The following is a 16,094-nucleotide window of genomic DNA, read 5'->3' as shown; positions in this document are numbered from 1 at the left end:
TCATTTACTCGAGAAGATTCATCATTTACTCGAGACGATTCATCATTTACTCGAGACGATTCATCATTTACTCGAGACGATTCATCATTTACTCGAGAAGATTCATCATTTACTCGAGACGATTCATCATTTACTCGAGAAGATTCCTCATTTACTCGAGACGATTCCTCATTTACTCGAGACGATTCATCATTTACTCGAGACGATCCATCATTTACTCGAGAAGATTCATCATTTACTCGAGACGATTCCTCATTTACTCGAGACGATTCCTCATTTACTCGAGACGATCCATCATTTACTCGAGAAGATTCTACATTTACTCGAGACGATTCCTCATTTACTCGAGACGATTCCTCATTTACTCGAGACGATTCATCATTTACTCGAGACGATCCATCATTTACTCGAGAAGATTCATCATTTACTCGAGACGATTCATCATTTACTCGAGAAGATTCATCATTTACTCGAGACGATTCATCATTTACTCGAGAAGATTCCTCATTTACTCGAGACGATTCATCATTTACTCGAGACGATTCAGACGATTCATCATTTACTCGAGACGATTCCTCATTTACTCGAGACGATTCCTCATTTACTCGAGACGATTCATCATTTACTCGAGACGATTCATCATTTACTCGAGAAGATTCATCATTTACTCGAGACGATTCATCATTTACTCGAGACGATTCCTCATTTACTCGAGAAGATTCATCATTTACTCGAGACGATTCCTCATTTACTCGAGACGATTCATCATTTACTCGAGACGATTCATCATTTACTCGAGAAGATTCCTCATTTACTCGAGACGATTCCTCATTTACTCGAGACGATTCATCATTTACTCGAGACGATTCCTCATTTACTCGAGAAGATTCCTCATTTACTCGAGACGATTCCTCATTTACTCGAGACGATTCCTCATTTACTCGAGACGATTCATCATTTACTCGAGACGATTCATCATTTACTCGAGACGATTCATCATTTACTCGAGACGATTCATCATTTACTCGAGACGATTCATCATTTACTCGAGACGATTCCTCATTTACTCGAGACGATTCCTCATTTACTCGAGACGATTCAACATTTACTCGAGACGATTCATCATTTACTCGAGAAGATTCATCATTTACTCGAGACGATTCCTCATTTACTCGAGACGATTCAACATTTACTCGAGACGATTCATCATTTACTCGAGAAGATTCATCATTTACTCGAGACGATTCATCATTTACTCGAGACGATTCATCATTTACTCGAGAAGATTCATCATTTACTCGAGAAGATTCAACATTTACTCGAGAAGATTCCTCATTTACTCGAGACGATTCATCATTTACTCGAGACGATTCATCACTTACTCGAGACGATTCAACATTTACTCGAGACGATTCATCATTTACTCGAGACGATTCATCATTTACTCGAGAAGATTCCTCATTTACTCGAGACGATTCAGACGATTCATCATTTACTCGAGAAGATTCCTCATTTACTCGAGACGATTCATCATTTACTCGAGAAGATTCCTCATTTACTCGAGACGATTCAGACGATTCATCATTTACTCGAGACGATTCATCATTTACTCGAGAAGATTCCTCATTTACTCGAGACGATTCAGAAGATTCATCATTTACTCGAGACGATTCATCATTTACTCGAGACGATTCAACATTTACTCGAGACGATTCATCATTTACTCGAGACGATTCCTCATTTACTCGAGAAGATTCATCATTTACTCGAGACGATTCATCATTTACTCGAGACGATTCATCATTTACTCTAGAAGATTCATCATTTACTCGAGACGATTCATCATTTACTCGAGACGATTCCTCATTTACTCGAGACGATTCATCATTTACTCGAGACGATTCAACATTTACTCGAGACGATTCATCGTTTACTCGAGACGATTCCTCATTTACTCGAGACGATTCATCATTTACTCGAGACGATTCATCATTTACTCGAGAAGATTCCTCATTTACTCGAGACGATTCAACATTTACTCGAGACGATTCATCGTTTACTCGAGACGATTCATCATTTACTCGAGACGATTCAACATTTACTCGAGACGATTCATCGTTTACTCGAGACGATTCCTCATTTACTCGAGAAGATTCATCATTTACTCGAGACGATTCATCATTTACTCGAGACGATTCATCATTTACTCTAGAAGATTCATCATTTACTCGAGACGATTCTACATTTACTCGAGACGATTCATCATTTACTCGAGACGATTCCTCATTTACTCGAGACGATTCAACATTTACTCGAGACGATTCATCATTTACTCGAGACGATTCATCATTTACTCGAGACGATTCATCATTTACTCTAGAAGATTCATCATTTACTCGAGACGATTCTACATTTACTCGAGACGATTCATCATTTACTCGAGAAGATTCATCATTTACTCGAGACGATTCATCATTTACTCGAGACGATTCATCATTTACTCTAGAAGATTCATCATTTACTCGAGACGATTCTACATTTACTCGAGACGATTCATCATTTACTCGAGACGATTCCTCATTTACTCGAGACGATTCAACATTTACTCGAGACGATTCATCATTTACTCGAGACGATTCATCATTTACTCGAGACGATTCATCATTTACTCGAGACGATTCAACATTTACTCGAGACGATTCAACATTTGCTCGAGACGATTCAACATTTACTCGAGACGATTCATCATTTACTCGAGACGATTCATCATTTACTCGAGACGATTCATCATTTACTCGAGACGATTCATCATTTACTCGAGACGATTCATCATTTGCTCGAGACGATTCATCATTTGCTCGAGACGATTCAACATTTACTCGAGACGATTCATCATTTACTCGAGACGATTCATCATTTACTCGAGACGATTCATCATTTACTCGAGACGATTCATCATTTACTCGAGAAGATTCATCATTTACTCGAGACGATTCATCATTTACTCGAGACGATTCAACATTTACTCGAGACGATTCATCATTTACTCGAGACGATTCATCATTTACTCGAGACGATTCATCATTTACTCGAGACGATTCAACATTTACTCGAGACGATTCATCATTTGCTCGAGACGATTCAACATTTACTCGAGACGATTCATCATTTACTCGAGACGATTCATCATTTACTCGAGACGATTCATCATTTACTCGAGACGATTCATCATTTGCTCGAGACGATTCATCATTTGCTCGAGACGATTCATCATTTGCTCGAGACGATTCAACATTTACTCGAGACGATTCATCATTTACTCGAGACGATTCATCATTTACTCGAGACGATTCATCATTTACTCGAGACGATTCATCATTTACTCGAGACGATTCATCATTTACTCGAGAAGATTCATCATTTACTCGAGACGATTCATCATTTACTCGAGACGATTCAACATTTACTCGAGACGATTCATCATTTACTCGAGACGATTCATCATTTACTCGAGACGATTCTGTCACGGGAGAAACGAGGTCTGGGTCCAAATGCAGGTGAGGTGATATTTTAATATAACAAAAGGCCAACACGGCACAACAAACACATATAAAACATAAACAAGGCAGGTTAACAGGCAGGATCAGGCAAGACATGAAACATAAGACAATGCAACCAGACAGAGAGACGGGTGCAGAGACACTTTATAGTTCATGGTGATCCGGATCAGCTGTGAGTGAACTGATTGTGTGAGACGCGTGTAATCATCCAGGTGAGTGCAATGTGAGTGTAGAGTCCGGGAGGAAGGGAGCTGGCGACCTCTGGTGGGGAAAGGGCAGACCTGCAGCCCGGCCTCGTGACAGTACCCCACCTCTAAGGAACGGCTTCCAGATGTTCCCCTAGATCTAACAGCCCGGAGGGGGGTGAAGCAGTGACACAGGGGGAGGGATGGCGGGCCAGGTCCGTGTGGGGGCAGAGGGCCTGTCAACAGAGGCCGAGCAGGACGCCAGGGCGGATCCGGCAGAGCAGGGAACTTGAGTGGAGCCGGCAGGGCACAGAGCTTGGGAGGATCGTGCGCGGCCACCGCCGCCTCGGGAGCGCTGTTCGCGGCCGCTTCGGCGGGCTCGGGGGCGGTCTCCGCCGCTTCGGCGGGCGGTCTCGGGAGCGGTCTCCGCCGCTTCGGCGGGCTCGGGAGCGGGCTCGGGGGCGGTCTCCGCCGCTAACTCCACCCTGAAGTCTGAGCTGCTCATCCACAGGAGCAGGTTGATGTAGTTCTCCAGCGACTCCTCGGGGTCCCAGAGTGGCGCCAGGGACTTGAAGGGCTCGGCTAAACCCCCCCTGAAAAAAACCATGAGACAGGTCTTCTCTATAAACGCCTGCCGAGCCACTCCAATAAAATCCCTGGCGTAATCCTCCATGCTCCGGTCTCCCTGGCGGATGTTAAGCAGCCTCCCTGCTGGACCCATGTTTGCTGGTTGCATTCTGTCACGGGAGAAACGAGGTCTGGGTCCAAATGCAGGTGAGGTGATATTTTAATATAACAAAAGGCCAACACGGCACAACAAACACATATAAAACATAAACAAGGCAGGTTAACAGGCAGGATCAGGCAAGACATGAAACATAAGACAATGCAACCAGCCAGAGAGACGGGTGCAGAGACACTTTATAGTTCATGGTGATCCGGATCAGCTGTGAGTGAACTGATTGTGTGAGACGCGTGTAATCATCCAGGTGAGTGCAATGTGAGTGTAGAGTCCGGGAGGAAGGGAGCTGGCGACCTCTGGTGGGGAAAGGGCAGACCTGCAGCCCGGCCTCGTGACAGATTCAACATTTACTCGAGACGATTCATCATTTACTCGAGACGATTCATCATTTACTCGAGACGATTCATCATTTACTCGAGACGATTCTACATTTACTCGAGAAGATTCTACATTTACTCGAGAAGATTCTACATTTACTCGAGACGATTCATCATTTACTCGAGAAGATTCTACATTTACTCGAGACGATTCTACATTTACTCGAGAAGATTCTACATTTACTCGAGACGATTCATCATTTACTCGAGACGATTCTACATTTACTCGAGACGATTCATCATTTACTCGAGACGATTCAACATTTACTCGAGACGATTCATCATTTACTCGAGACGATTCATCATTTACTCGAGACGATTCATCATTTACTCGAGAAGATTCATCATTTACTCGAGACGATTCAACATTTACTCGAGACGATTCATCATTTACTCGAGAAGATTCCTCATTTACTCGAGAAGATTCCTCATTTACTCGAGACGATTCATCATTTACTCGAGAAGATTCATCATTTACTCGAGACGATTCATCATTTACTCGAGACGATTCATCATTTACTCGAGAAGATTCATCATTTACTCGAGACGATTCATCATTTACTCGAGACGATTCATCATTTACTCGAGAAGATTCATCATTTACTCGAGACGATTCAACATTTACTCGAGACGATTCATCATTTACTCGAGAAGATTCATCATTTACTCGAGACGATTCATCATTTACTCGAGAAGATTCATCATTTACTCGAGACGATTCATCATTTACTCGAGACGATTCATCATTTACTCGAGAAGATTCATCATTTACTCGAGACGATTCAACATTTACTCGAGACGATTCATCATTTACTCGAGAAGATTCATCATTTACTCGAGACGATTCAACATTTACTCGAGACGATTCATCATTTACTCGAGACGATTCAACATTTACTCGAGAAGATTCATCATTTACTCGAGACGATTCATCATTTACTCGAGACGATTCAACATTTACTCGAGACGATTCAACATTTACTCGAGACGATTCATCATTTACTCGAGACGATTCATCATTTACTCGAGAAGATTCTACATTTACTCGAGACGAGTCTACATTTACTCGAGAAGATTCTACATTTACTCGAGACGATTCTACATTTACTCGAGAAGATTCTACATTTACTCGAGAAGATTCATCATTTACTCGAGAAGATTCCTCATTTACTCGAGAAGATTCTACATTTACTCGAGACGATTCCTCATTTACTCGAGACGATTCTACATTTACTCGAGAAGATTCATCATTTACTCGAGACGATTCCTCATTTACTCGAGAAGATTCCTCATTTACTCGAGACGATTCATCATTTACTCGAGACGATTCCTCATTTACTCGAGAAGATTCATCATTTACTCGAGAAGATTCTACATTTACTCGAGACGATTCATCATTTACTCGAGAAGATTCTACATTTACTCGAGACGATTCTACATTTACTCGAGACGATTCAACATTTACTCGAGACGATTCAACATTTACTCGAGACGATTCATCATTTACTCGAGACGATTCATCATTTACTCGAGAAGATTCTACATTTACTCGAGACGAGTTTACATTTACTCGAGAAGATTCTACATTTACTCGAGACGATTCTACATTTACTCGAGAAGATTCTACATTTACTCGAGATGATTCCTCATTTACTCGAGACGATTCAACATTTACTCGAGACGATTCTACATTTACTCGAGACGATCCATCATTTACTCGAGACGATTCTACATTTACTCGAGACGATCCATCATTTACTCGAGACGATTCTACATTTACTCGAGATGATTCTACATTTACTCGAGACGATTCTACATTTACTCGAGACGATCCATCATTTACTCGAGACGATTCTACATTTACTCGAGACGATTCATCATTTACTCGAGACGATTCTACATTTACTCGAGACGATCCATCATTTACTCGAGACGATTCTACATTTACTCGAGACGATCCATCATTTACTCAAGACGATTCAAAGCTGCTGACTTTATTCTGGGTGATCGCGTGACCGATAACTACTATTATAGTTTTCTTGTTTATATTTTGAATTAAGTTTTAGCGTTAGATTTTCTACTTCCGGTTGAGTCTCGAGTAAATGTTGAATCGTCTCGAGTAAATGTAGAATCTTCTCGAGTAAATGATGAATCTTCTCGAGTAAATGAGGAATCGTCTCGAGTAAATGATGAATCGTCTCGAGTAAATGATGAATCGTTTTGAGTAAATGTTGAATCGGAAGGAATATACACTAGGCAACGTTTTTACATAAAGTTCTCTAAAGGAAGTTTTAAAAAATTCTTTACCAGGAATCTTGCTTTAAAAAACAAAAAATCAAATATGGAAATGAATTATGTAATTGCTCTGCCTCCCTACTGATTGTTCTCTGATGGGTTCATTGAGGACACCTGCTGTTGGTGTCCTTTCTCTCCTTTTAAAAAGCTGTATGACAACTGGCCCAGGCGTCTGCACTTTGGACCTGGTTTCATTTGGTTTTGGTTTAACTTTGTTTTACTTTGTACATCCAACATTGCTACAGTCCATTACATTTTCATGCGTTCACTTAACTTTACACTACCGATTCCTGACCGTTTCATGTTACATTGTTATTTTCTGTATAGTTCTACTTTGTTAACAAATTTTGTATATTATTCACACTTTCTTGTGTGTCCCCGTTTTTGTTACGTCCTTCTCGGGCCATGGGGCATAACAGTGAAGTATTACATTAGATCAGATGAAATAAGACAATGTTTCAGTTTTACTGTCAGATACTGAATGAGCTGCTTTATAATGAGAACATACCCCTTACACAAAACTACAGGCATTTTTACATTCAAAGCACTTCATTGTGTACGATTTATAAGTGAGTCACTGAACTGAACTTTTGTTATATTTGATGATCTTTACATATGAACTGAAGTGAATCAACACTGAACTGGAGCTGAATAATGAATGACACTGCTGTCTTGTTAGAGCTGAACTCAGATTTGCCTCATATTTGAAGTTTACCATTGATTCTGTGACTTTCCTTGACTTGACTTGTGAAATATTCAGTCAGGAGAATCCTGACCTTTAAATGTCCGAAACATTCTCAGAAACAGCTGCCAAACTGAGCTGAACTCAATGGAAAACTTACATTTATAATCAAAAATGTTGGCATCAAAACTTACTGAAATGAGTCTGTGTGCCAATGATTCCCGCGCAGCTCTGTCAGCCTGTGTGTGTTTGCCAAACCTGACCGAGTGTGAGTGTGTATGTGTGTGTGTGTGTGTGTGTGTGTGTGTGAGTGTGTGTGTGTGTGTGTGTGTGTGTGAGTGTGTGTGTGAGAGAGAAGAGAGTGTGTGTGTGTGTGTTTAGTGTGTGTGTGTGAGAGAGAAGAGAGTGTGTGTGTGTGTGTGTGTGTTTAGTGTGAGTGTGTTTGGTTTAGCTGAAGGTGGAGGAGAGCAGGACTGTGGGAGAATCTCGTTCACTGATGTTGTCTGTCTCCTGCAGACAGGATTCTCCTCCAGAGGATGATGGATGTGTTCAGTTCACATGAAGAAGATCAGAAGAACTCCAGTGAAGTGCATGTTTTCTACACGCTCCTTAAACCACTCATGATGATGGAGGTTTGCTTGTAAATTTATTCCCGCAGCGATGCTTTATTAGCGTCTAATTCCAGCATTTTTTATCTTCAGAACTAAAGGCAGAATAAGCTCCTCTCGGGTCTGACCCAAAGCACCATCGTTGTTGTTTTTTCGTGAGAATAAAAGGCTCAAGAGCCCAGCACAGCTTTTCATTTCACCCCGCCATAATGACTCTTTTGAGCACAACGAGATTATGAATAATGAGCGCTTTGATTGTCCAGGTACTTCATGTCAGCATAAACTCACATCCAATTACCACAGCCAGATAAAACGCTGCTTTCCTGCTAATCCTGTAATTATACATAAGCTTTGTTTTGCCTTTATTACCGAATGCAGAAATCCCTCATAATAAACACGCTGTTTGATATTTTAATTGACATGGCCTCATGGGAGCAGAACACATTCAGACTGCAGGGATGATTCCTCTGCTTTACTGTAATGTTACTGTTTAATGAAGGACAGATTCATGATTGCTCATCACCTCATGTATATCTACAGGATTTCACTTCTTTGTCTCATGACGGATTGCATTTTACATTCATATTTATTTTGATGCTTAAATCATCAATGCCAGACTGACAAACTTGACTAATAGACTTGACTTTCTTCATCTAAACAACTTACAGGTGGCTGAATCAGTGTTATGTGAAGCCTAAAAGGGTCTTAAATCGGAGCAGAAAGTCTTAAATTCATAAAGTCGAGGCATTAAATGTTGCATGCGCTGCAAAAATCAAAATGAAGATATGAAGTCTTGTTTTTTGAGAAATTGATCAGAATGAAGCGAGTTTATGATTAAAAAGAAGAAATATCTGTCCATGAGGAATGAAAACTTTCCTTTGAGTTAAGCTGACTTTTCTGAGCCCATTGGCAGATATTTGTTCACTTTTCAACCAGACTCACCTTATTTTGATCAATTTATCATAAAACTAGAATTTATTTTGGCATTTTGTTTCTCCAGTGTGCATCGTGATTTAAGGATGTTTAGTCGTTTGCACTGAAAAACAAGACAAAAATACTGAGGAAGAGCATCACCTTTTGCAGTTTGATCAGAATTATTTCAGTACAGGGGCGTAGATTACGTGGGGGATGCTTCCCCCCACGTTTAATATCACGTAAATTCAAGTTTTCAAGAGCCGGTGTGAATAAATATAGAGTTAAATTCAAAGAGACAGGATAGTCTGTTGTATGACCTGATGTTTTATTCGGACCCAGAATAAGGCGAGATGAACATCACAGAGCGCTAAACGCTCATTACATGCAGTGTGTGTTTCATTCATACTCGAAGCCGGAGGCAGCTCTCGCGCAGAAAGTTGCACCATGAAATTCCTAATATATGAAATGGATAAAAACAGAAAAAAAACGAGGAGTTTGGATTTGCGATTGCGACGATATATGGTTAATTTGTGTTTTTCAAGTCATCTCCAGGTAATAAATAAAGTATATGAACAATGCAGTGCTAATTGACATAGCATTCTTTACAGTATAAAAACTATTCTGCCTCATGGGACAAAAAATTATTATTGGTTATTGTCCAGCAGCGTATCTGATTTCTAAGCCAATTAAAAGCTAGAAATAAGATAAAAATTTTTTTTTGAACATTAAGATTTTTAATGTTTTTTAGAGAAGTCTCTTCTGCTCAGAAAGCCTGGATTTATTTGATCCAAAGTAGGCCTACAGCAAAACAGTACAATTTTGAAATAAAACAACTGTTTTCTATTTGAATATATTTGAAAATGTAAATTACTCCAGTCACACAATCTTTCAGAAATCATTCTAATATTCTGATTTGCTGCTAAAAAACAAACAAAAAAACATTTATTATTATGATGATGTTGAAGACAGCTGAGTATAATTTTTTTTCAGGTTTCTTTGATGAATAGAAAGTTCAGAAGAACAACATTTATCTGAAATAGAAATCTTTTGTAACATTATAAATGTCTTTATCATCACTTTTGATCAATTTAAACCATGCTAAATAAAACTATTAATTTCTATCATTTCTTTTCCAAAATAAATAAAATAAATTAATTATAATACTGACTCCACACTTTTGAATGGTGTAGTGTATAATGTTACAAAAGCTTTTTATTTCAGATAAATGCTGATCTTTGTATCTTTCTATTCATCAAAGAATCCTGAAAAAAATTACTCAACTGTTTTAAATAATAATAATAATTAAAAAAGGTTTCTTCAGCACATCAGTATATTAGAATGATTTCTGAATAATTACATTTCTGTCCCCCTCACTTCTGAAAAGATGGCTCTGTTTCCATAGGTTTGTTTTTTTTTGTTTTTTTTGGTAAAATGAATTATTGGTAAAATTAATTTAAAAGTAATGCAGATCAATAGGAAGTTGTGTTTTCTAACTTTGAAGTGTTGCTAATACAAGACATTTACATTTAGAGACCATTTGAGGTCCATTCAATTTATTCCTTAAGTTTCCTTTACTTGGCCTTGAAAAGTTTTACATTTGTCTTCATAAAAGCAGCAGAAACCCTGAAGTTGCACTTTTCTTCTTTAGATTTGGATGTTTTGAGTTGAATCTCCTCTATAGTTAGTCGAGCTTCTGACTTTGTTTCCCACAGTCTTTGATTCTGTTGTTGTGCTTGTTGTTTCCACTGCTGCTCCTGTGATTTTGTAGGCTCTTTACCAGCATGTTCTGATGAACCTGTGACAGTAATATCTAATAATGAAATAATAATATAAAAAATAAATAAATAGTGAACTTTTGATCTCTGTAATTAGCGGTGTAATCATTGGGGACAGCGCCACCAAGTGATCATCAAATGAAGTGTTTTCTTGGGCTGATAGGATGTTCAGATGATACTGGACCAGTGTTACGCTCACACTGATCGATTGATTGACAGACAGGTGTGTCTCCTTGGCAACAGGCGTGTTCAGATCTCAGGTGATCTCAGGCTGTGGTCAGACGGTCAGTCTGTATGTTTTCATCAGCCCTTCTGCTGTTATTCTCTGCTGATCGACTCTGAATGTCTCTGAACGTCAGCAGCTCATCTGAAGACCTTCATTAATCATCAGTCACGGAACAACATACAGGAAAACCCTGATTTACGTGAGCGCCAAGGAAACGTCTGTCGCAGCTTTGAAGACGCTTTCAAAGTCTCCCTTCACCTGCCGACTCACCATGATGAAATATTCTGAAATCTGTGATTCCAAACATATGAATTCTGCAAATAGAGCAGTAATACTTTAGCATACTGTTCCGACGTTAATGAATAACTGCACAGGAACAAACGACTAATGCACTATTAACATTCTAGTAACTACTATTAGCTAACAAGAAACTCTGATTAACGATTTAGTAAGTAATAGCGCTCAGTTGAAACTGGCAGTTCACTATTAGCTAATCAATAACTACTATTTTTCTCATATATCCAGGAGAATTACTAAGAACTACTGTATACAGGTTCATAATTAATATGAATTATGTGTAATGTATAATTAGTTCTAAAGTTAAGATCATGGTAACCCACTAGTAATGACTCAAGAATGACCAAATCCTTCTAAAGGAATTACTCATTACTTGGATCAGTATTCTAAAGTGAAATTCATCATAACTCCCTAATATTGACTGACGTTAAGATATATGTTAGGTTTTGGATAGTAATGACTCTGAAGAAATGACTAATTATTTGGATCAGTATTCTAAAGTGAAGATCATGGTAACCCACTATTAATTACAATGACTTCAGTCGTTACTAGGGAGTTATCACAATCTTCTTTTTAGAAAATTGATCCAAAAAAATGAGCAATTCCTTCAGAAGAATTTGGTAATACGTGAGTCATTACTAGTGGGTTACCATGATCTTTACTTTAGAATTACAGTAGTTCTTAGGGAGGTATGAAAAAATAATAGTTACTGATTAGCTAATAGTGAACTACCACATTTTGACTAAGCACTATTACTTACTAATTGATTAATCAGAGTTTCTTGTTAGTTACTAGAGTGCTAATATTGCATCACTTGTGTTCTTGTGTAGTTATTCATTGATGATGGAACAGTATTCTAAAGTGTTACCAATAGAGCATAAGCACCTGAGGTAAATAAAAGTCGAGCGATCAAAAACAACGCTGTTAAAACACATTCAGGTTCAAGTTTCTTGAGTTTTAATTCCAGAGGTTAATTCTAATGGCAAATCAATACTCACGTGTGCTGGTTACCAAGTTCATGGACAGAAATAACCGCTGACTCAGGGAAAGATCAAACCAGCGCTCTGATGGAGGTAAGTGTCTCTGTCTGTGTGTGTGTGTGTCTCACTCAAGGTCGTTTGTTCATTTGTTCTCTGAGCCGTTCATGTAAATGCAGATTTGCAGTGAAATCTCAGTAGCACAGTCAGTGTGACGTTCATTACACACAGAGAGAGTGAAGCGCTGGAACCGCGCCAGGCAAGTCTGTGTGTGTGTGTGTGAGTGTGTGTGTGTGTGTGTGTGTGTGAGTGTGTGTGTGTGTGTGTGTGAGTGTGTGTGTGTGTGTGTGAGTGAGCATGTGTGTGTGTGAGTGTGAGTGAGTGTGTGTGTGTGTGTGTGTGTGTGTGTGAGTGTGTGTGAGTGCGCATGTGTGTGTGTGAGTGTGAGTGAATGTGTGTGTGTGTGTGTGAGTGAGTGTGTGTGTGTGTGAGTGTGTGTGTGAGTGAGCATGTGTGTGTGTGAGTGTGAGTGAGTGTGTGTGTGTGTGCGTGTTTGTGTGAGTGAATGTGTGAGGTACTGTGTACCTACTTAACCATACTTTGGGGACAAATTTGTACCCAAAAGTGAGGTAAACCTGACAAAATCGGGACGCAGAATCAACGGGGAAGTCGCGCGGCGGCGGGACGTGCTTCTACATCAATGACAGGTGGTGTACAGATGTAACTGTGTTAAAGAAGATGTGCTGCTCAGATCTAGAAACGCTCTTCATTAACTGCAAGCCGTTCTATTCGCCGCGGGAGTTCTGCTCGTTCATTCTCGTGAGTATCTACATTCCACCGCAAGCACACGTGAGCACAGCTCTACAGAAACTCACTGATCTGATCACAGACACAGAACAACAACACCCAGACTTTTAATTATTCTAGGGGACTTTAATAAAGCAAATCTCTCCCGTGAACTGCCAAAATACAGACTGCACATCACATGTCCCACCAGAGACAGTAATATATTGGACCACTGTTACACAACAATAAAGGATGCATATCACTCGGTTCCACAAGCAGCGTTAGGACTCTCTGATCACTGTTTGGTTCATCTTATACCGACCTACAGGCAGAAACTTAAGTCTGCAAAGCCTGTATTAAGATATGTTAAAAGATGGACTAATGAGACAGAGCAGGATCTACAAGCCTGTTTCTCTCTCACTGATTGGTCTGTTTTTGAAGCCGCTGCCACCGATCTGGACGAGCTCACAGAGACTGTAACATCTTATATTAGTTTCTGTGAGGATATGTGCATTCCTAACAGGACTCATCTATTCTACAACAATGACAAACTGCAAAACTCAGACAGCTCCGTCAGGCCAAAGAAGATGCTTACAGAAAGGGTGATAAAGTCTTGTACAAACAGGTCAAATACACACTGGAAAAGGAGATCAGAGTGGCAAAGAGGAATTATTCTGACAAGCTCAGGAAAAAATTATCTTCCAGTGATCCTGCTTCAGTGTGGATAGGAATGAAGGATATCACCAGCTACAAGACACCATCCCCCAGCACTGTGGAGAATCAACACCCCACACCCGCCCTGAACACCTCTCCACACAACCATTCACACCTCCAGCAACCCCTCTCTCCCCCACACCTACGATTCAAATCAGTGAAGATGACGTGTGCCAGGTCTTCAGGAAGAACAAAAGAAGGAAAGCACCAGGTCCAGACGGTGTGTCACCAGCCTGCCTAAAAACCTGTGCAGATCAGCTGGCCCCCATCTTCACACAGATCTTCAACAGATCACTGGAGCTGTGTGAAGTCCCCTCATGCTTCAAATGCTCCACCATCATCCCCGTCCCAAAGAAACCCAAAATTACTGGACTTAATGACTACAGACCTGTGGCTCTAACGTCTGTAGCCATGAAATCATTCGAAAGACTGGTTCTGGCTCATCTGAAGGACATCACTGGACCCTTACTGGACCCCCTGCAGTTTGCCTACAGAGCAAACAGGTCTGTGGATGATGCAGTCAACATGGGACTGCACTTCATCCTGCAGCATCTGGACAGACCAGGGACTTATGTGAGGATCCTGTTTGTGGACTTCAGCTCCGCTTTTAACACCATCATCACGGAAACCCTTCAAAATAAACTAACTCAGCTCTCCGTCCCCACCTCCGTCTGCCAGTGGATCAACAGCTTCCTGACAGACAGACAGCAGTTAGTAAAGCTTGGTAAATTCAAATCCAGCACTCGAACCATCAGCACTGGAGCTCCTCAGGGCTGCGTACTCTCCCCACTGCTCTTCTCCCTCTACACCAACGACTGCACATTTAAAGACCCCTCTGTCAAGCTCCTGAAGTTTGCAGACAACACCACACCGATCGGCCTCATCCAGGACGGTGACGAGTCTGCTTACAGACAGGAGGTTAAGGAGCTGGCTGTCTGGTGCAGTCTCAACAACCTGGAGCTTAACACGCTCAAAACTGTGGAGATGATAGTGGACTTCAGGAGAAATCCCCCTGCACTCCCCCCACTCACCATCATGAACAGCACTGTGACTGCAGTGGAGTCATTCAGATTCCTGGGCAGCACCATCTCTCAGGACCTGAAGTGGGATATTCACATAGACTCCATTGTCAGGAAGGCCCAGCAGAGGTTGTACTTTCTTCACCAGCTGAGGAAGTTCAACCTGCCACAGGACTTACTGAAACAGTTCTACTCCGCCATCATCGAATCCATCCTCTGCACTTCTTTAACTGTCTGGTTCTGCTCAGCTACCGGACTGCTGAGCGAATCATTGGTACAACCCTCCCCACTCTCCAAGAACTGTACTTATCCAGAGTGAGCAAAAGGGCTGGTAAAATCACTCTGGACCCTTCACATCCAGCACACTCCCTCTTTGAACTGTTACCGTCTGGTCGACGCTACAGAGCTCTGAGCACCAGAACGACCAGACACAGGAACAGTTTCTTCCTTCAGGCAATCCATCTCATGAACACTCAACAATAAACGTGGAACACACGATTATAATACACTATCCATTCACCACACTCACTTATTTTATCTTTATTTTCTCATTTCTAATTTGCACATACTTGACCTGTACATACATAGTTGTCTATATTATATATTGTGTTTTTGCTGCTCTGTACATTGCCTATTTGGTTATTTGTTGTTATTCTTTTATTATCTGCGTCCTGTCCTGTTGCTGTCTTTCTGTGGCACTGTGGAGCTTCTGTCACTACAGCAAATTCCTTGTATGTGTAAACATACTTGGCCAATAAAGCTCATTCTGATTCTGATAAGTGCTTTGACACAATCTGTATTGTTAAAATAGCTATATAAATAAAGGTGACTTGACGTGTGTGTGGTGTGTGTGTGTGAGTGTGTGTGTGTATGTTTATGTGGTTTATGAGGACACAAATTTGTATAATGGCATGGGTATGACAGAGGTATTACAAT

This window comes from Barbus barbus (assembly GCF_936440315.1).
Source record: "Barbus barbus genome assembly, chromosome: 35".
NCBI lineage: Eukaryota > Metazoa > Chordata > Actinopteri > Cypriniformes > Cyprinidae > Barbus > Barbus barbus.
Note: the sequence above shows the minus strand (reverse complement) of the source record.